The sequence below is a fragment of the Podarcis tiliguerta genome, assembly GCF_965153285.1.
Source record: "Podarcis tiliguerta genome assembly, chromosome: 9".
Classification (NCBI taxonomy): domain Eukaryota; kingdom Metazoa; phylum Chordata; class Lepidosauria; order Squamata; family Lacertidae; genus Podarcis; species Podarcis tiliguerta.
In genome coordinates this window covers 48275829-48297009 of record NC_139542.1, presented here as the reverse complement: position 1 = coordinate 48297009, position 21181 = coordinate 48275829, and the positions used below count along the sequence as shown (strand labels likewise).

Sequence of the window (21181 nt, the reverse complement as noted above, 5' to 3'; positions counted from 1 at the left end):
TTGTCTAGATAGCTAAATTATAGTAACCGTGACAGATGGTGCCACTTGTTCAGATCAGAATTTGACCACTATGAATTAGTCAGGGGTACAGGAATTGGGTGACAGAGGTGGCAGTGTGAGAATAGGGGGTGATGTACTACAAGTGCTGAGCTTTTTACGTTGTTTTACTTGCTGGTGCTAGAATATTACCAGTACTCTCATTCATGCATACATGTGACAATTTCTAGCAATAATTATATGTCTACCTAATGTGACAAGTAGATCCAGAGCTGATGAAGCGGCTGGGCCAAAGCCGAAAGGACGCTCAGTTGTGGATATGCCTGGAAGCGAAAGGGAAGTCCAATGCTGTAAAGAAAAATATTGCATAGGAACCTGGAATGTAAGAACCATGAACCTGGGTAAGTTGGATGTGGTCAAAAGTGAGATGGCAAGAATAAATATTGACATCCTGGGCATCAGTGAACTAAAATGTACAGGAATGGGCGAATTCAGTTCGGATGACCATCATATCTACTACTGTGGTAAGGACCTAACAGAAGCAGAAGACATCAAGAAGAGGTGGCAAGAATACACAGAGGAATTATACCAGAAAGATATGGATGTCTCGTACACCCCAGGTAGCGTGGTTGCTGACCTTGAGCCAGACATCCTGGAGAGTGAAGTCAAATGGGCCTTAGAAAGCACTGCAAATAACAAGGCCAGTGGAAGTGATGGTATTCCAGCTGAACTATTTAAAACTTTAAAAGATGATGCTGTTAAGGTGCTACACTCAATATGCCAGCAAGTTTGGAAAACTCAGCAGTGGCCAGAGGACTGGAGAAGTTCAGTCTACATCCCAATCCCAAAGAAGGGCAGTGCCAAAGAATGCTCCAACTACCACACAATTGCACTCATTTCACATGCTAGCAAGGTTATGCTTAAAATTCTACAAGGAAGGCTCAAGCGGTAAGTGGACTGAGAACTCCCAGAAGTGCAAGCTGGATTTAGAAGAGGCAGAGGAACCAGAGACCAAACTGCAAACATGCGCTGGATTATGGAGAAAGCTAGAGAGTTCCAGAAATACATCTACTTCTGCTTCATTGACTATGCAAAAGCCTTTGACTGTGTCGACCACAGCAAACTATGGCAAGTTCTTAAAGAAATGGGAGTGCCTGATCACCTCATCTGTCTCCTGAGAAATCTCTATGTGGGACAAGAAGCTACGGTTAGAACTGGATATGGAACAACTGATTGGTTCAAAATTGGGAAAGGAGTACGACAAGGCTGTATTTTGTCTCCCTGCTTATTTAACTTATATGCAGAATTCATCATGCGAAAGGCTGGGATGGATGAATCCCTAGCCGGAATTAAGATTGCTGGAAGAAATATCAACAACCTCAGATATGCAGATGACACAACCTTGATGGCAGAAAGTGAGGAGGAGTTAAAGAAGCTTTTATTGAGGGTGAAAGAGGAGAGCACAAAATATGGTCTGAAGCTCAACATCAAAAAAACGAAGATCATGGCCACTGGTCCCATCACCTCCTGGCAAATAGAAAGGGAAGAAATGGAGGCAGTGAGAGATTTTACTTTCTTGGGCTCCATGATCACTGCAGATGGTGACAGCAGCCACGAAATTAAGAGACGCCTGCTTCTTGGGAGGAAAGCAATGAGAAACCTAGACAGCATCTTAAAAAGCAGAGACATCACCTTGCCAACAAAGGTTCGTATAGTAAAAGCTATGGCTTTCCCAGTAGTGATGTATGGAAGTGAGAGCTGGACCATAAAGAAGGCTGATTGCCGAAGAATTGATGCTTTTGAATTATGGTGCTGGAGGAGACTCTTGAGAGTCCCATGGACTGCAAGAAGATCCAACCTCTCCATTCTTAAGGAAATCAGCCCTGAGTGCTCACTGGAAGGACAGATCATGAAGCTGAGGCTCCAGTACTTTGGCCACCTCATGAGAAGAGAAGACTCCCTGAAAAAGACCCTGATGTTGGGAAAGATGGAGGGCACAAGGAGAAGGGGACGACAGAGGACGAGATGGTTGGATAGTGTCTTCGAAGCTACAAACATGAGTCTGACCAAACTGTGGGAGGCAGTGGAAGACAGGAGTGCCTGGTGTGCTCTGGTCCATTGGGTCACGAAGAGTCGGACACGACTAAACGACTAATCAACAACAACACCTAATGTGATCCTTATTCATACTGTAGACAAAATGTACTGCTGGGTGCCTGGAGTCAGCAGTTAAAGAATTAAAGGTGCATGTCTGATTTCACCCCTTCCTTCCACTGCCTAGGATTTAAAAACCCTTTTCCATTTAGTGTTACTCTTACAAATTCCTAAAAGTACTGCTTCACATTTCTTTAACTATGCAGCACAACCATATACATAAAAGGAGAAATTTCCTCTTTTCAGGGCAGAGCTATATATAAGCACTTCTTTCATTTGGTAAAGCAATGTCTGTATCTTTTCCCTAGCAGAGTAATAACAGAGATAGGATTTTTAATGGATGGAAAAATCAGTCTATTTCATATCATCTTTACATCTGATCACTCATAAATCTGTTTCTACCTTAAAATGCATTTAAACAGCGGCAAAATTATGCTTTATTTCACCTAGGTAAAAGACCCAGTTTGGCACACACACAGGCTGGGAGCCTCAATGACTCCCCTCTGGAGGCTTCACCCAGGGCAAAAACTTGGCTAGCACCCCCCATATAGCTATGGCTCTGATTTAAATATAGATAACATAAATGTAGAAAATCATATTTTAAACTCAAAATATACATTTCCAAGCACATTTTGTGCTGAGAACAGTGTGGGAACATTCAGCAAGTGCAAAAGACAGTGGATACTAAGTCCTAATCTGCACATTAATCCAGGAGGTGTAGATCAGTCAGTTCATAACAGAATTCCGAAGGATCAAATTAATTCAGCATCCCTAGATTTCCTCCAGAAACAATATTGTGAGAGAGAGGAGTTAAGATGGCTTTTTATGATCATGCTAGTCTTCTGCTTCAGATTGAAACCCCAGTGGCTGCACTGCATGGGAAAATGATAATGTGCCATTCCACCCTGTGTGCTTACATTGCAACAACACTTACAAGAAGCTGAAACAATTTGGGAGATACAAGGATTTTGTGGCTGTGTATAGTCATTACAATACAGATCTTGCAGACTGAAGGCATAAAAGGATTTGCACTGACCTTCAGAGAGTGTGTTGTATGCAGACCCAGCTTAAGTAACAGCCAGATGCATGTAATTTACAGAACAATCCTAACAACAATACCATTTCAGGATGGTGCTCAATTGCATCTCCACCAGCATCCATCAGCACAGAGTTTGGCTCTAGCTCCAGCCAAATTACCAGTGTCCTCCTGCTAGCCACGGCCAGCTGAAAACCCCAACATGGGGTATTTGGTGTGGTGCTGGTGGCTTTTGACTTGTTGGATCTATGCATTTCCCAAAGGGCCTAACCCTTGGGCCCCTCAATTAAACCTGCCTGATATAGATGTGGTGAAAACAGGAAAAAATGTCCATTCCTGTATCTTCCAATCTGGCTGGGACAGGTCAGCAGAACTTTGAATGATGCAGAGGACGCCGAGTCCCATGCCTCTACAGCCCCTTTTTATAAAACACACTGCTATACACTATTAGAGGTGGAATGATAGCAGCTGCTGGCATCAGACTTGCCCTCTGATGAGTCACTGTTAAAAAAAATTATGAACCATATGTTGTGCCTCATGCTGATTCTTACTGAAATAATACCGTTTTCTCCTTCAAACCCTGGTAATCATGTTATGAAGCCAATCTTAATTCAAAAGCATGCCACTATGACAGGAAAGAATATATGTGCAATAAATGCATTTATTACGCTAATGCCCAGACAGGGAACTGACTTAACATCAGTCAAGAATTTGGATCACGGCAAAAAATATTACTTTATTTAAGGATAATTATGAGAGGATATGGAAAGAAATTAAGAAAGACATGGAAATTTGGAGCAGATTAAATTTGTCATTATGGGGAAGAATCTCTACTATAAAATTGAACGTGTTACCCAAAACGTTATTCCTGTTTTAAATGATCCCAATTATAGGGGGGACAGGATGCTTTAAACATTGGCAGAAGGAGCTATCTAAATTTATCTGGCAAGGTAAGAAACCCCAAATTAGATATAAACTTCTAACGGATATAAAGGAAAGAGGGGGCTTCGCTTTGCCAGACCTAAAGCTTTATTACAAGGCATCATGTTTGTGTTGGTTAAAAGAATGGATGACCCTGAAAAATACGGATATATTGGTTATAGAAGGATGGGATAACAGATTATGGAAGGCACGCATATTTGGGTTACCATAAAGTGAAAGTACATAGGGGGTTCCTAAATCATATAATTTGGAAATCTTGATACACAGTATGGGACAGATACAGAAATTTGCTGGAACCAAAGACACCTTGGTGGTTGTCACCGCTAGAGGCCTTCTTGATAAAGAAAAGAAATAGAAGCAAACTGGGCAACTTATAAAGAAATCCTGTTTGAAGAACATAATCAGCTTAAATGTTAAAAAATTGAAGAGATAAGACATTGCGTATGGATTGGCTACTACAGTATCATCAACTGAATGATGTGTTTAAACTAGACAGAAAAATTGGGTTTGAAAAAGAGATGTTGAAATTGAGAAAAGAATTAATATAAAATAAAATAAAAATTATCAAAAACTTATAGATTATTGTTGGATTGGGAACTAAAGGATGAAGATATTAAAGATGTGATGATTAAATGGGCAAAGGACTTTGGGTATTCAAACCAGATGGAAGATTGGGAAAGATTGTGGCAAAAAGATAAGAAATTTATGGCCTGCTATATATTAAAAGAAAATTTTCTGAAAATGCTATATAGGTGGCATATGACCCCCAGCAAGCTGCCAGGAAAGAATATATGAATTCAGAACACCTAGTTTATGTGTTTGGGGTATAAGGTAGCTCAGGTGGCCTGCCAAAATTGTGGTGTTGTTGATATGCAGCCAGGAAAAATATTATTGGTTCCCTTCTATGTGCGGCATTAATAATAAAGCAAAATAGACAAACATCCAATTCTTCTGCATAGACCATTTTAAATAACCTCTTACAACTCACCGCACAAGGTAACTGATATGAATCTTAGGAAATAAATTGTAACATCTGACTTTATCATTGACTCTTTGATTTCATCACTGAAGAAGTCTTACATTTCCATAGTGTGAGTGGCAGCAGGAAATGGTTTTCAAAGTCTTCTTGGCAGATGGAATAAAACCTGCCTAGTTATTAAATTAACATGTAACTATTTTTAGATTCCATATCCAAATCCTTTCCTTTCTTCTTTTGTGAGAAGATAGGTCACTGCAAATCAAATCTTAAACGCATTCCTATTTCGGAATGAAAGCATATACTACACACACTTTATTACCCATTGTGTTCCATAACTTAATTTAATGGGGTGTTTTCCTGGTCATCATACAAACTCTATGACCAAGAGTGGAATCCCAGCATTATTGGCCTCAATAATGAAGCAACAAGGTAAGAACGGAGTTAGGTAGCAGGGCAAATTGGGCAGCAGGGAGAGGCCAGGCCAGACTATGCCCTCCTTGCTTATGACTTAACATATCCCAAACTTCAAAGTAAATTATCAACAACCAACGATAACAGGGATGAGGTAGAAATCCAGCAGGGGTGTGGAGGATATCCAGAATGTTGTACAGAGTGTCACATGTACAGCTACCTGCCTGCTGAACACTAGCTGTATGCTCTTCAGGGAACACAATTTCTTTCCTTGAGGCTAAGGTAACTGACCTGGTGAAGCTGAGAGGGGCAGGTAGATCGGTGGATGAAACCTTCAGGGATGTAGTAGCAGCTTTCCACTGCCAAGGTGGCATCTCCTCTGCTCTTATAGTGTGTCTTGGGGAAAGGATGGCAACACTCAGAAGAAGAAGGAAATAATCCTTTAGAAGGAACCAATTATTTCTGGGATGAGCAGCTATGTTATTTGGGGGGTGGAGGGCTTATTGTAGTAGATAATTCAGTCATTAGGCACACTGATAGGTAAATTTGTGAAATGCATGCTGACTGCATCATGACTTGCCTGCCTTGTATGAAAGCTACAGATATCAAGTGACATCTAGAAAACCTGACAGACAGAGCTGGGGAGGAGTAAGTGGTCATGAGTAAGTCAGTGGTTATGATGCCCTGCCCTACCCTGTCCTGGAAGAAAGAGTTGGCTTGCTAAATAAGAGGCTGAAAGCCAGGATGTTCAATGTAGTTTTGCCTGTACAGAACCGGCCTGACATGAATGGATCAGACAGTGGTGTCAGGAAGAGTTATTTGGATTTACTGGTACTGGGGAATGTTTTGCAACAAGACAGGCCTGTGCAAAAAAAGCAGGTTCCACTTGAACCAGAATGGAAGCAGGCTGTTGAGATAAAACAAAAAAGCAGCAGAGCAGCTTTTAGGCTTATTGCTGGAGAAAAGCCAACAGGAGCTGAGGAGGGTCCAGTTTTGGATATATAATGCTAGGATATATTGTGAAAATGTTTTTGCTTGTCCAAATGGGAGAGGAGTAGAATAAAGAAAGTACAGGGGCATATGATAACAATTCAAAGTAGCCCAAGTGCCATAGTGTACAATCCACATGCCAGAGACCTCTGGAGGGAGACACAGTATAGGTATTTATATGCTGACACTTAAAGTTTCCAAGCCAAGGTGATGGTACTGTAGAGCTTGGTTTCAAAGCAGAGCATAAATATAGTGGGCATAATGGAACTTTGAATGGAGGGACCTAGTGAGACACTGTTATCTCTAAAAATAGGAATGACAGGGAAGCGTTTGTGGTAAGTGGTGTCACTCTGCACGTAAAAGAGAGCATATCGGTCAACAAGTGAGAACCCCACAAAGGAGCAAACTCCTTCACAGAATTGTGGATGCCAGATGGTGATACCAGCCCACCCTCCAAAGAGTGACCTTGAGATGATGAATGAAATCAAAGTGGGATCCAAAGCAGGAAATGTGGTAATAGGTTAGTTCATAACAAAAAAGGTAAAATGTCTAGATATCCTAAATGATTGTGCATAAATGAAAAAAAGGTTGGTGTGCACCATACATGACAGGTGGGGTGGGGTGGGGTGGGGTGGGGGGAGAGAAGCTGCTTTGGCGTTGTCAGTCCTATCTGAGTAGAAGGAGACAAAACTATATCAACGCAAAACTTTTTTCAAAATGATTGCCTCTATTTGAAGTTTTACTGTCTTCAGGGCTCTGTAGCAGATAAAACCAGTAGGAACATTCTCTTTCCTGCTGTTCAGTTCTTTCCCCATTGACATCCCCTTTGATGCTGCTAGAAAGAGAGATTTTTAAAATGCAGGTTTTTAAAACAAGTTACTTTCTTTGTGACCTGAGATGAATTTTAAGGGCTTTACAAATGAGAGGCCTTCAAAGAGGTGTATGGGTGAACAATGAACCACATAGTTTCAGTGAAAAATATAACCTATATAAATATTTCTTTACATTCTTATTTGAAAAAGATTTAATTTTTTTCCCCATAATTGCAATATTGCATTTAGATTACCGAGCAATAATTTATGCCACCCGCACTGAATGGCACTTGGCCTTTGGCCTCTTGCCTAACAATACCCTGAATAAAAATGATTAGATTGTAATTCACACCTGTCATGTCTTATTGCTTAATTAAAGTAACCCCCTTATTAACATCACAAGCAATTAATAGATTGTTATCTGACTGGACATATTTTACCTTTACAGCCTATTCTTCCTTTGGGTACACATGTTGTTCACTTGTGTGAGGAAAACCCAAGCTGCTTCCTGGCCTATAATCTGCACATCATGTACTTCAAGCAGTCTTCAAAATTCCTTTGAAATTAACGAGTGTTACTCAGCAACTACCCTGAAGTACACATGAGCTGTGTTTTAGTTTTACAGTACAAATCAAAACACTACTCAAAATTCCCTCATTTGAACAGCCACCATTGGGAAGCATTGTTTGAGTTGAAGTGAGGTAATCTGAAAAGCAATGACAAACCTAGACAGCATCTTAAAAAGTAGAGACATCACCTTGACAACAAAGGTCTGTATAGTTAAAGCCACGGTTTTCCCAGTAGTGATGTATGGAAGTGAGAGCTGGACCATAAAGAAGGCTGATCGCCGAAGAATTGATGCTTTTGAATTATGGTGCTGGAGGAGACTCTTGAGAGTCCCATGGACTGCAAGAAGATCAAACCTATCCATTCTGAAGGAAATCAGCCCTGAGTGCTCACTGGAAGGACAGATCGTGAAGCTGAGGCTACAATACTTTTGCCATCTCATGAGAAGAGAAGACTACCTGGAAAAGACCCTGATGTTGGGAAAGATGGAGGGCACAAGGAGAAGGGGACGACAGAGGACGAGATGGTTGGATAGTGTTCTCGAAGCTACCAGCATGAGTTTGCCCAAACTGCGGGAGGCAGTGGAAGACAGGAGTCCCTGGCGTGCTCTGGTCCATGGGGTCACGAAGACACGACTAAACGACTAAACAACAACAACAATCTGAAAGCATGGGTGTTTTATGTGTGGTCAATCTTACATATATATGTTTTGCAATAGGGATTTCACCTGAAGTTTAAAATTCAGTGTGTTGCCAACAGTTAGTTAATAGCACTTCATTTGATAAATGAGTACAACAGGTCCTGATCAAAAACCATGGTGTGTAAGGCCTCCTCAATAGGTCTTTCACCATCTTTTCTTTCCCACCTGGGGTATAATACTGCCCTCAAAACTGTGAAACAGATGTTATGGGATACTGCCTTTAGTGATTACGATCTTGCTCACATGTGACCTGTGGCCCATCTGTGTCAGGAATCCATTACCTACAATGTTTCTGTTATCTCCCTACCTTAAGAATTTGACCATATCTAGCTATTGTCATCTGTTTTCTAAAACCAGATTAAATGTTTTACCATCTGAAGTGCTGAGGGGAAGATTGGCTGGTGTCCCATACCAAGATAGGCTATGCCCATGTTCCCAGGATGTTGAATGTATGAAACAAATTTTATTACACTGTTGTCTGTATAATCAGGTTGGACAGCATCTAATCAATCCAATATTAGCAGAATAACCTGGAATTGCTGATACTTTTCCTTTCAAGGTTCTCATTGAGGATAAGATTAATACTATTTCATTGGCTATAGCAAAATTCTTAGAGGCAGTAAAAATCAGAAATCAGTAGGCACAGACTAAAAGCTCCCCTGTTGGCTAGCAAGGCAAAACTTACACCTTAATAACTGTTAATATAGTCTATTATTGTACTGTGTATTTTGGGTCTATGGACCGCAATAAAGCTGTGTGTGTGTTAATAGCTGTAGAAAAAAAGGAACCATAACTTTATATATGGTTCCCCTACAGCTTGCATTTTTATGGACTTTTAGGCATTTTAAAGTTAGCTGAAACCTGTAATGCTAGAGAAAGACTGAACCCCCAACGCCACTGGCTGACAGGATTTTGACATCATAACTTAATTTCCCCATTTTTTTATCTATTTGCAGGTTATTTCATTCAATTTTTCACTCACTATTTTGCCTTTATTGACAGCTCTGTAATAAGAACCCCATATGCTGCTAGGGTATTCATGGGGGGAAACCTGAAGTCTTTAAGATGGCAGAAAGGTGATGGCCCTTTCAACTGGTACTGGTTTCAAACTGGACTTTCAGTGTCCTTTCCTCCTGACTTTGCTGATCTATCTGCCATCACTTTTTTGCAGGCCTCAAATTTATTTCTTTGACACAGCAGGTGTCTTGTGGATAAGAACATTGTGGTCCTTATTTAGGTGGGAAATTGGAGTGGAGGCTCTGGGGGATGTTCTGTTCTCCCCACCCCCAACTCCAGTGACCCTGGAAGGAGGTTGGAGTACTAGAAAGCAGAAGGCAGGTTACATCATTCAGAGGGATGGAATACTAGATTTGAATGAAAGGATAAGTGATGGAAGACGTGTGATGTGATGTCAGGATTGTTTCCAATGTTGCAAGGCAAATGTATACTATGGAAATTTGAAAGGTCCTAATGAGGCAAAACATCTGAAGTCATTTCAAAGGCAGCTTTTCATAGAATCATAGAATCATAGAAACATAGAGTTGGAAGAGACCACAAGGGCCATCGAGTCCAACCCCCTGCCAAGCAGGAAACACCATCAGAGCACTCCTGACATATGGTTGTCAAGCCTCTGCTTAAAGACCTCCAAAGAAGGAGACTCCACCACACTCCTTGGCAGCAAATTCCACTGTCGAACAGCTCTTACTGTCAGGAAGTTCTTCCTAATGTTTAGGTGGAATCTTCTTTCTTGTAGTTTGGATCCATTGCTCCGTGTCCGCTTCTCTGGAGCAGCAGAAAACAACCTTTCTCCCTCCTCTATGTGACATCCTTTTATATATTTTTATATATTTCTTTTCCTTTCTTTTTAAAAACAGGGTTTCAATTCTTTGAAGCTTTTCATACATCCTTATATAATTCTTTTCTTGATCTTATAAGCATTGGCTGGCACCATGCTCTGGTGTTTAAGCGAATCACAACATGTCTGTGAAGTGATTCACTGTTTGCAGAACTATGCTCTGCCTCTTTATGAGACATTGTAGTAGGTGTGGTGAATTCCACTTAGGGTCTGGTCTGACATGGGCTGTATCTCCTTTTTGCGTCAGGCCAATTCAGGCAGAGATTTCCCTTTTGCTTTCTCAGAAATAACAAGGGTCAGTTACAGCCTTAGGCTGACATACCAGGCATCACTATAGTGATCCATCTGTTTTGTGATATACACAGTTATTCTCACACAGAACAACTTTGGTCACAGAAAGTCAATTCATATGATGAATGAAAGCACCCTAAAAAATTACAGTGAAGGAACAAAATTTCACCAAAGGTGAACGTATCAGAAAAGGTGCTATTGGACAATTTTTAAAATCAGAAAAATAATTATGAAAGTAAAAGTGTTTTTATTGTTCACTATATACTGTTGCACACCACCCAAGTCTCTGAGCAGTGCAATATTCCAGGGGTTCTGGGCGCTTACCTGGGGTTCAGTTTCCTAAGAATGAAGGACAGCAGAGACTATGGTGTCCCTATGACATATGATTTATTAACACATACAGTGGTGCCTTCAGGTTACAGACTCTGCTAACCCAGAAATAGTACCTCAGGTTAAGAACTTTGCTTCAGGATTAGAACAGAAATCGTGCTCCGGTGGCGCGGCAGCAGCAGGAGGCCCCATTACCTAAAGTGGTGCTTCAGGTTAAGAACAGTTTCAGGTTAAGAACGGACCTCCGGAACGAATTAAGTACTTAACCCAAGGTACCACTGTATATACAACATGAGCCTATGATGGAGGGGCTCACAGGATTAACACCCCTGATGGCTGAAAGATACCATTCCAGGCAATTCTGAATTACCTGGGTTCCTTGGACTCCCATTTGTCCCCTTCAGGATCACAGGAGCAGAGGAGATTGTGAGGCTGGCAGAAGCTTCATGGCCACTGACAAAGTGTACATGAGAGGCTACATGGGTGCTCGCTTCGGCAGCACATATACTAAAATGAGAGGCTACATGGGAGGAGGAGGAATTAAATGTAAGTATCTGCCCAGATCAAGACCTGGCAGAGAACCAGGAAGGGCTATAGTCTCCAGCTGTCAGTCCGAGCTGTTTCACTGCTGAAGGAACACATCCCTTGGTCACCCAAGCTCCAAAAGCAAAGCCTGGATAAACCAAGAAAACAGAACATGGTCCCACCATCCTAGGTGTACTGGGGTACAATGTCTTAACTAGCGGTGAATAAAATACTGTCTGAATATATTCATTGGCACTCTGTTTTTATTGCTTCACATGGGCAAGGATTCAGTCCTGGCATTCAAAACTAAATTCAAAACTGAAATCTGGAAAGTTGTGACTCAGGTTGGCTCTCTATGCACTCTTGATGAAATTTCTGATCTAATTGGCACATTCAGGTTGTCATATCTCACTATGGGCCCAGCTCTCCAGTTTCATAAAATGCTTGCATTGCTATTAGTGTAAATACTTTAGTTGCTTATTTTGAAAGAATAAGAATTATCTACCTAGATGGACAGATTATGTTTTTTGTAGCTCAACTACAAAATATTATTTATGAATTAATGCAAAATATGCTTTAACTACAGGCAACAACATCTGAGTTTAAAGCTAAACTAGCTGCCAACATAATGAGCATATGCTTAATTTTCCTACTAATAAATAATTCCACAAGACACAGAGTCTAATGAATCTCACAGACTAGGTAATTGTCATTTCATAGGGGTAAAAATAAAGGCTCTCAGGAAATGCAAAAACAAAACTGGATCATTTCAGAGTATGACAAAATAATACAGAAATAAACTCAAACAAAAAATTAATAGAACACAAATGAGTGATAACCATTTGGTGTTGCAAATATTCAAATAGCTTCTGTGTTATATGTTAGTTAATGGAAATAGTTTTTGGAGTAGAAATAATATGAATTTTCTTACTTTAGCTGAAAATATCCTTGCTTTTTTTAGAAATACATACATACACAAAACATAAACAGCAGGCATAGAGCAACATCTTATTCTTCCAACTTCAAATATGTTATACTTTTATAAAGCTTGTATAGATGCAGGTGAACATTGAATATCAATATGTAGGCCATGTTGGTCTGCAAGACCAAACTGCATGGTTTTGATCAAATGGTCTATGACAAAAGGGGCTGTGTACCAAAACTTGATAGTTTCTAGTTGCAATCACTAAAATGCCGGTAAGGAACGTAAAACATTCAAAAAACAAACTGCCCACCAGCTGTGAATAATGACACAGGCACAGTGATTTTGACAGATTAGGTCAGAACAAATCTGTCATCGGTGAAAATGTTCACTCTGCCTAGCCATAACAGATGCCAAACTTTGCAATCTTCTTCACAGGCTATACATCTGATTCTACTTTGTTTGATGCTTCAGGTACAATGCAGCTGGAGATACAAATATGTGTGAAGTGACATTTACCTGGCTGCCATGACATTGTAGAATGATTTTCTTGACCTCCAGTGACAATCTTGCAGAACTAATTGTGATTATCTATGTGAGGGATGGGGAACCTCAGACCTGGGGGCTGAATGCCAACCTCCATGACTGTGTATCCTGCCCTCTGGAATCTCCTCAGGCCACACTCACTTTCCCCAGTTCATCTCTCTCACTTGTCCTGCTTTGCACCCTCAGATACTTTGCTTGGCTGCAGTGTGTCAGTTAACTGTGATAATGCATCTTGTTTGCCTGGATACAGGACAGAGTGATGTACTGGTGTCTATAGTAGTAGTAGTAATAGTAGTAGTAATTTATTTATACCCCGTCCTATAGGAACTGCTGTCACTTGTGTGGCTGGAATAATAGCCTACTGTACAAAAGTAAGAGTCACATTCAAAACTTTGCCTCCTTTTGCCTGCATATCCTCACTCAGTTTTGCTCTGGCTCCATTTACCATTTGCATGCACTGTACGAAACTTTGTGTTTCATTGCGCCTCTTGTGTTTACATTTTTACCTATCTGAAAAGTGATGCTACCATTTAACTCTAAAAATCATAATTGTTAGGAAAAATAAGAAAATGTTTTCTTAGCCTTTTAATGTATATTATATAATTTAGCAGAGCAGCTTGTAAAATTCTGAAGGCTGAAAAAATTCTGAGGATCTTGTGAATGAATTATGAAATCATCTATAAATTGAACTGAAAAAGGATTAATTCTTTTTGGAGAGGGTGAAATATAACTAATTTCTTTTTAAAATGAACCCTCTAAGCACCGCTCCCTATGCACAGAAGTATGTTCATATGCATTTTTTGAACACATTGTCTTATGGTGTTAATTTACCTGCATTAAATGGTCTGAGAAAGTGCCCAAATTCATTAGTGAGTATGAAGACAGAGAAAAAGGTAATGATAATGTCAGACTAATTAATTCAGAGTAAAATAATGTGAGGCTGTCAACAGCCCTTTAGAGAATAGACGGTCAAAACATGGACACACTAAAAGAGAGCACTAACTGGGTAAAACCTTGTTGCTTCCAAATATTATAATTCCTACCATTCTATGTAGTTTCTCTCTCTATCACTGAGTCAAGTGAGATAGCACTGCAGTGATTTGACATTTGGAGGATTACATTTATGCTGAGAAGGCTCACAACTATTGTCATATTAATGGCTGCATAAATGCTAAACAATTATTTGCTGCCATAGGAGCTTTGAGAATGCATGTGCTGCAGTGCCAGCTTATGGGAATTTGGCACAATGTTACAATTCCAACTCTCCACCTGAGAATAGTACCAATTTCTGTATAACCACAGATTCCCTAAATGAGGGCATATGCACTGGGAAATCATTTAGATCTTGCTTGATATATAGCCAACAAAACAAATAGCTGGCTTTTTCAGCCTCTGGACATTAAAATCTTTCTTATCAAATGATGCTTCTTTCTGATCTGGATATAGGTAAACCTCATACTGTTAATCTTTTCACAGACACTAGTGTACTTTTAACATACTGTTGCCTCACCAAGATCCAATATGATAACCTTATGAAGTCTCATCTCTGTCTGCTATGCATAGGATTGTCAAATTTCTAACCAGCCACTGCTTCTTTAACCGTGGCTTCATCACAGCCCATTTCTGATCATTGCAGATTATACCGCTGAAAAAGGCACAGCCATAGAGGCCAACTGGAAAGTTGGCAAGCCAAGCTGTAGGTTTTAATCTTCTTCTGTAAAGGGTGTTGTACTTTGGTTTCTGAAACAGGATATATTAGTAAACTGCCCATAGTAATTCATTTTAATTGTCAGTTTGCTTAACATAGTGAAAAGAAAGCTGGTGAATCCTAATTTTTTATTCAAAACTTGTCTTTAAGAGGCAAAACAGGTACAAAGATTTATCAGTGACAGCTTCCAGAACTACCTCTGATAAACAGGAACACTCAGATGGTATGAATTCTCAGTTAATCTGTATACTTGCATTTTTCATATTCCTAAAGATTTCTCTTGAAGGAAGCATCATATTTGTATCCTTCAAGTGTTGGTCCCACAGTTCTCCTGATGTGCATTTTTTAAAAAAAATGTCATTTGGCAAAGCATAGATTCCCTTAACTAAAATACTTCCTTCGCGTGCTTGTTCAAAGCTGCCAGCACAGAAAAGCATCAAGCCCAGAGTCCTACTAACCAAAATAAATGTTCTCTTAAATAACAAACAGCAACATTTCCTTAACTAATTTACAGGGGCAAAGGAGCTCAAATCTCACAGTGAAGGTAGTGTGATGTCGCTATGGGGCTATGAGTTAAGGGGGGGGGTAATTCTTCATTACTGCTAATGGGAACTCCTCCCCCCAAGGCTCATATCAGGGTTGTGTACTGAAGATACTCACTCCTATCTCAGTGCGGGGAGTGAAGCAATAAGCCTCTCCATACCACATGCATTCACGGTGATACACAAGTTTCCCTGCACGTTAATGAAAGATAAGTTACGTAGGAACAAAGTCTTCTTGCCTTCTCCCTCCCATTTAAGCTCTGGCTTGCCATCTCTTTCATCAGAGCTAGGTTTCTCAAGCATCACTTCAGATCAGATTTTCCAAACTACGTACATTCTTCCCCCAGGCCAGATTAGGAAAATGATTCCCCCACCCACACTCTCAAAATTATCTGATATGAGCTGAACCATTCAGTCCTGTCTTGGCTGCAGAATCTAGGGTGCATAGTTATTTTTAATGCGAAAGAGTGTGAGTCAGGCAGGAAAGCGCAAGCCAAATATATGAGTTAGAGCTAACAATATTCAATTATTGTTAGTGTCTTCTATAGGATTTCAAAGGGATAAATATTCTGCCCTCCCCTCCCCTGCACTGAACATATCACACTTACATTCTTCCCTTCTGGTACCTCTAAAAAAAGACCCCAATTTTTGTAATTTATCAAGAACAAGAAACCTTCTAGGAAATCACAATCTCATCAGTGGAATGCTATAAGGACACAAGTTCAAAGTGCCAAACTGGCACTGAAATTCTACCAGTTAGACATGCTTATCACTGAGAATGTAACATAAGGCACTGGGAAAATTTTTAGTGAATGAAAAGAAATGTCAAAACAGAGGAAAGCAAACACCGCTTTTAAGATGATCTTAAGTTATTTAGACAAAAGCACAAAACTGGACAAAAGCCATTTTCCCAGACCAAACAGATTATCTTTATAGCTGGAGCTGTTGCTTAAGCCACAGAGAAAGTTTTAAGTAGGCATGTTTTGGATTCCATCCATTTTCATTCTTGATTGCTTCCAGCACTCACCAAACTCCTTTTACAAATTTTCTTTTCTACCAAGTATTGCCTTGATACAACCCAGCTCCCTCTATCATATCTTTTAAACCACTGTGTTCCAGCTGGTATAATGATTTCATCCTCACTGCATTGCACCACAGTCTTAATCTTATGTCTAGTTAAATTTAATGAATGCCGCCCAAACATTCTTTAAACAACATTTACAACAAGAAGATCAAAGTGCACTATAAAACTGGACAGTTGGTCCAAAACGAAAAGGGAGAATATTATGCAAATACACTTTATAGACATTTCAAGCAATTCATCCTTAGGTATTTTTTGAATTATTCATCAGAAACAGACTAAATATTTTGCAGATTTAGACAAACTTATCTAGCCAAAAAAGATGTTAGAGAGCTAGAATCATATTCGGCACTGCCAAACACTCTGTGGCATGTTCAGTGCCAAGAAGCCCCACATGCCACAGAGCTTCTCCTACAAACGTATCATCTGGCTGTAGAATCTCACACCATAATGGATTCCCAATTAAGCCCGCACACCTCAGGGCTATACTGCAGGCAGTGTTTCTACCCAGGAAAGACTACACTGCTCTTGGGCTCCAAGTGGATGAGCACGTGAGGGGACAGTACTTGGGAGTTACCTAGCAATTGTAGCATATCCACTCTTTCCTATACTTCCGGCATCTTGCTTAGCCTGCTCATCTGGCAATTTCAAGAACGAAAATCACCTTCTCCCTTTTGCTCTGAAGAATTTGTCTTTTGTATGGTAAATTATCCTGAGAGTCTTGAATAGACTTTGGCCACATAAGTCCTGCTCTTGTCTGTGGCCATGAGGCAGATACCAAATAACACCCAGGCCAAAACAGAGCAAGAGCCAGGTGGGCCAATTGTCATGTGCTTACAGTGTTGAGGGGGCCTACTCAGAATTCCCTTGGGAGAGGCAAAGGGACCCTTTGGTAAAGATTATTGAAAGTGTGTGTGTGTGTGTGTGTGTTTTGAAATGGGATCTATATTTTCCACTTGACCTGGGCCTATTACCACCTTTGCACAGCCATGATAACACCAGCTATTACATGGCCAAAATGATCTATGTCATATGACCTCCATACCACCTAGATAATTTTTATGAGGTGATTAATAAATAATAATAATAATAATAATAATAATAATAATAATGCTGTTTTGTAAGTCATCCAGGTGGGATATGCAGGCATGTGAAAGTGACACTCTGCAGGGTCTAATGAGGTAGCAATTTGTTATTGCACCAATACTACCCCATATTTCGGCCATTTTGGGGGGCTCATATAGCTGGATGCTAAGCTTACCATGCTCCTTCAAATGTGTCCTTACACACCAAGTTGCAAAAGATGATCTACATCCAGCAAGCACTCTAAGTTATGTCAGCGAATTTATGAACATAACTCTTTGGGCCCAAAAGAAAAGTACTTTTAAATATATATCTAGACTCATTTAATCTGTGTCATTTTGGGTGATTTCAGCAGGACCTTTGAGGCAAGTGACATGGCCTCTAAACTCTGACAGAGATTATCTGTAGTTAAGACTAATTTTTATCCCCACCTAGTTAGATAAAGAAATGATTCAATACAATTTAAAATCAACTAGTGTTGCCAAGTGATTATTTGTATAATGTCACTGATTTGTAACATTTTGCTGCCGGCAGCCGTGATATGTGTGGTAAGTGGCTGTATTAAGATGCTAATATTTTTAAATAAAAAGTAAAGTGAAGAGAAAGTGAAAAGAAAATCTGTCTTCTGTAGAAACATATGTTCAGTAATCTGGAAATATTTCCCCCCAAAGGGAAAGCACACAGGCATGCTGAAGTAACTTTTTATGCTGGTCTGCTCACTTACCTCCTCCGATGAGTCAGTTGTGGAAAGATTGTGTAGATGCAAAGCTCAATTAGTGTAATTTATGTATCCTTGGATGTCAATCACTGCTGTTGAGAGGTGGGACTCGCAGGGACCCTGTGCATTAATTAAGAGCTCATCTCTGCAGAGTTCTTTTTCCACCTAAGGACGAAAAAGTAAGTTTTAATTAGATTCGAAAAGACAGCATGTCACAAGCAAAATAATAAAATTATTTAGCTGAAACTTCAATAAGGATGAGAAAGAAAACATTATTAACACAAATACCATGTTAATACAATGAATCTCCTGCTCATATTCAAGTGCAATAGCTAAAGAAGTCGTTTCTTCATATGAAGTTAATTTTGCCTGAAAGCATTTGTGTCTAAGTTCTATAGAAGTACTCATGTTTTCACTGGCTAGCCTAGATGCCAGCTTTATTATTGGGCCCCTGCCTAATTATTGATGCTAAGCTGATGCTGATTGAGTGCAATTACACTGCTGTAGTTTGAGGGTATTTCTCTCTGATGGCCAGCTTTTTCTTTCAATGCTACCCTGAGGCTGAATATGCAATGGGCAAAACAATGCAAACTCAGCAAAGGGGAGTGAAGAGACTTGCACAACACATCCTTTTCATTGGCTGAGTGATGAACGAAATGTGCAATTGCTGGCTAGCCCTCAAAACTCTGGCACTCAAGAGAGGTTGGAAACTAGCTGGGCTCACCAGTGTCAGCTGCTTCAGAGACGCCTGTCTCTTCGAATGGCCTGTGTGAGGGCTATCAACTATTCTGCTTAGGACTCACATGGGAAATGATAGCTAAATAATTGATTATAACATTTATAAATTGAAGGAGGCAAAACAAATTTTAAAAGCTGGTCGAGACTCTAGAAAATAAACATGTCAGCTAATAGCTCATATGTAGCAAACAAGAGGGGTGGGGGTGAAATTAAAATGCATTTACATTTGGAAAGAGAGGAACAAATTCTTCAGTCACTGGCCAAAACCAAACTAAACCAGGGGCATTAAAAGACCTTAAAAACAAGATGAGCAGTAAGAGTAAAATTCAGGAATAATAATTTGGTAGTTAGAAGTAAAAGAGGATTTCAGCCCTGAAATATTACAGACAGCTGAGAACAGAAGCCAAAGTACACAGTGTACCCTTTACATGACATAATTAATAATAATTATAAAGGCAATTGTTTCAGGGAGACATAGCACAATAGGAAGATGCGTCAGAATGTGGAATAGATTAACTAGCTGCCCTAAAATAACAGAATACAAGTTCTTCATTGCTATTGTATTTCACAGTCACACTATTAAAAAGCAAGGGTGTTTTGGGAAACATGGCCATTGTGAACGTTATAAATTTACTACCTAAAGAGTGTACCAGATATATACCGAATAACAGCTGCAGAGCTGACAGAACAAAATGCAGGTACTCTGTGACAACTCTTTCCACCCCGATAGTAAGGTTCAGGCTGAAAAGTTTGTCCATTCCCAACCTCACTCATCTACAGCTATATCTTGATTTGTTCATGATAATCATGCACTGATTAATACAGGTGAATACAGGGGGTTATAGTACGGTTTGATAAAGCTCTAAATCTCAAAGACTTAAGAGGGCTTCAGATGGTTTTATCCCAGGAGTGGTCACATTCAAAACAGAGAGTGCTTCTGAATAATTAAGGCCAACTGGGGAGAAAAGTCAACCACAGGAGCAGCCTTTCGGAGCCAAATGGAGTTTCTGTAACCTGAAAGATTTAGTAATCCACAGCCTTGTTGTTCCTTACATAAGCAAACAATGTGGTGGAAACATCCAATGATCCTGGTGCATAGCAACCAAATGTTTGGAGATCTATGCCTTACTTCCACACTATTTCTTTACTGCAACAAACTGAGGGACACATACCACCACTGGAAACAAAATGGGACAGGGGAAAACAGAAGGGTAGCTCTCTCTAAAATGTTTTTGTGTACCCAATATCCCTTTCTCTAGCACCTGTGATTTTCTTTACACAGAGACATGGTAGGTGGTTTTTATTTCAACGGGGAAAGGTGTGCCAGTGGTTTGTCATTTTAACTTATATTGAGAGCCTTGTTATCTGCAGCTTCCTGCTAGTAATATTTAGCACAATTCATGTCAGTTGTATCCCTTGATTAAGAGTATGACAAGAATGAGAAACACATCAACCTGCAGAACCGACAGAAAATCTTTGTTCTTCTAAACAAAGATATGAATTTTATAACCATTTAAACTGCTGTCATTCCACAGGGGACAATGTCAAAGTCGGAACCAAGTTACGAATTACACATTAGCAGCAGGTTGCCTTTTCAGCCCTTCCCTTCATGTTTCCCTCTGAACCCACACTCTGAGTTTTGGCTTTGGAAGCAAGCCAGAAAAACAGAGCTAACTTAAACAATAAAATCTCGATGATCTACTGAACTGTAACTGAGATTTGCGACCTGCTTTGAGGCGAATCAAATCCAGCAACAAAACTCCTTACACACGGCTATCAGCAAGTGCCTGGCAGAATGTCAACACAGTGGTACTAAATATTCTAAATGACTCATGCTGGGAACCATTGGACATCATGTGCTGCCATGAAATAATTATAAGAAGTAGATGGATTCATCTCAATGTACTTTTGTCACATGAAAGAAATATGCCTACTAGCCTGATATGTGTCTTGACCACAGAAAATCCTTATGTGGTACAATAGAGATTGTAAATCCTTTCATACAAAAATAAGGAACATTGAGAGATTTGATAAGGCAATGGTTCCCATTCAGAAGTATTTGAACACATGAATGAAACATTTTTTGGGGGGTGATTACTGCCATGCTCTTCTCATTATATCATTTTACTAGGAATTCTCCTTCTCAGTTTTTTATTGGAGATCACAGTATTCTATTCATGCCTATCTTCCTGAAACTCACTAGCGTAGCCTGACACACCTTTAGGAAACATTGCTTTTAATGACATTTAGAAAG

The 21181-nt window shown here is 39.9% G+C and overlaps 1 protein-coding gene across 1 annotated transcript in view; it reads right to left on the bottom strand.

Moving 5' to 3' along the window:
- TENM3 (teneurin transmembrane protein 3) overlaps positions 1–21181 on the bottom strand; it is a 1235569-nt gene that overhangs the window by 582878 nt on the left and 631510 nt on the right. The window contains exon 5 of the mRNA XM_083456978.1: positions 18196–18354. The gene's annotated coding sequence lies outside the window, so the exon portion shown is untranslated. The remainder of the gene's footprint in view (positions 1–18195; positions 18355–21181) is intronic.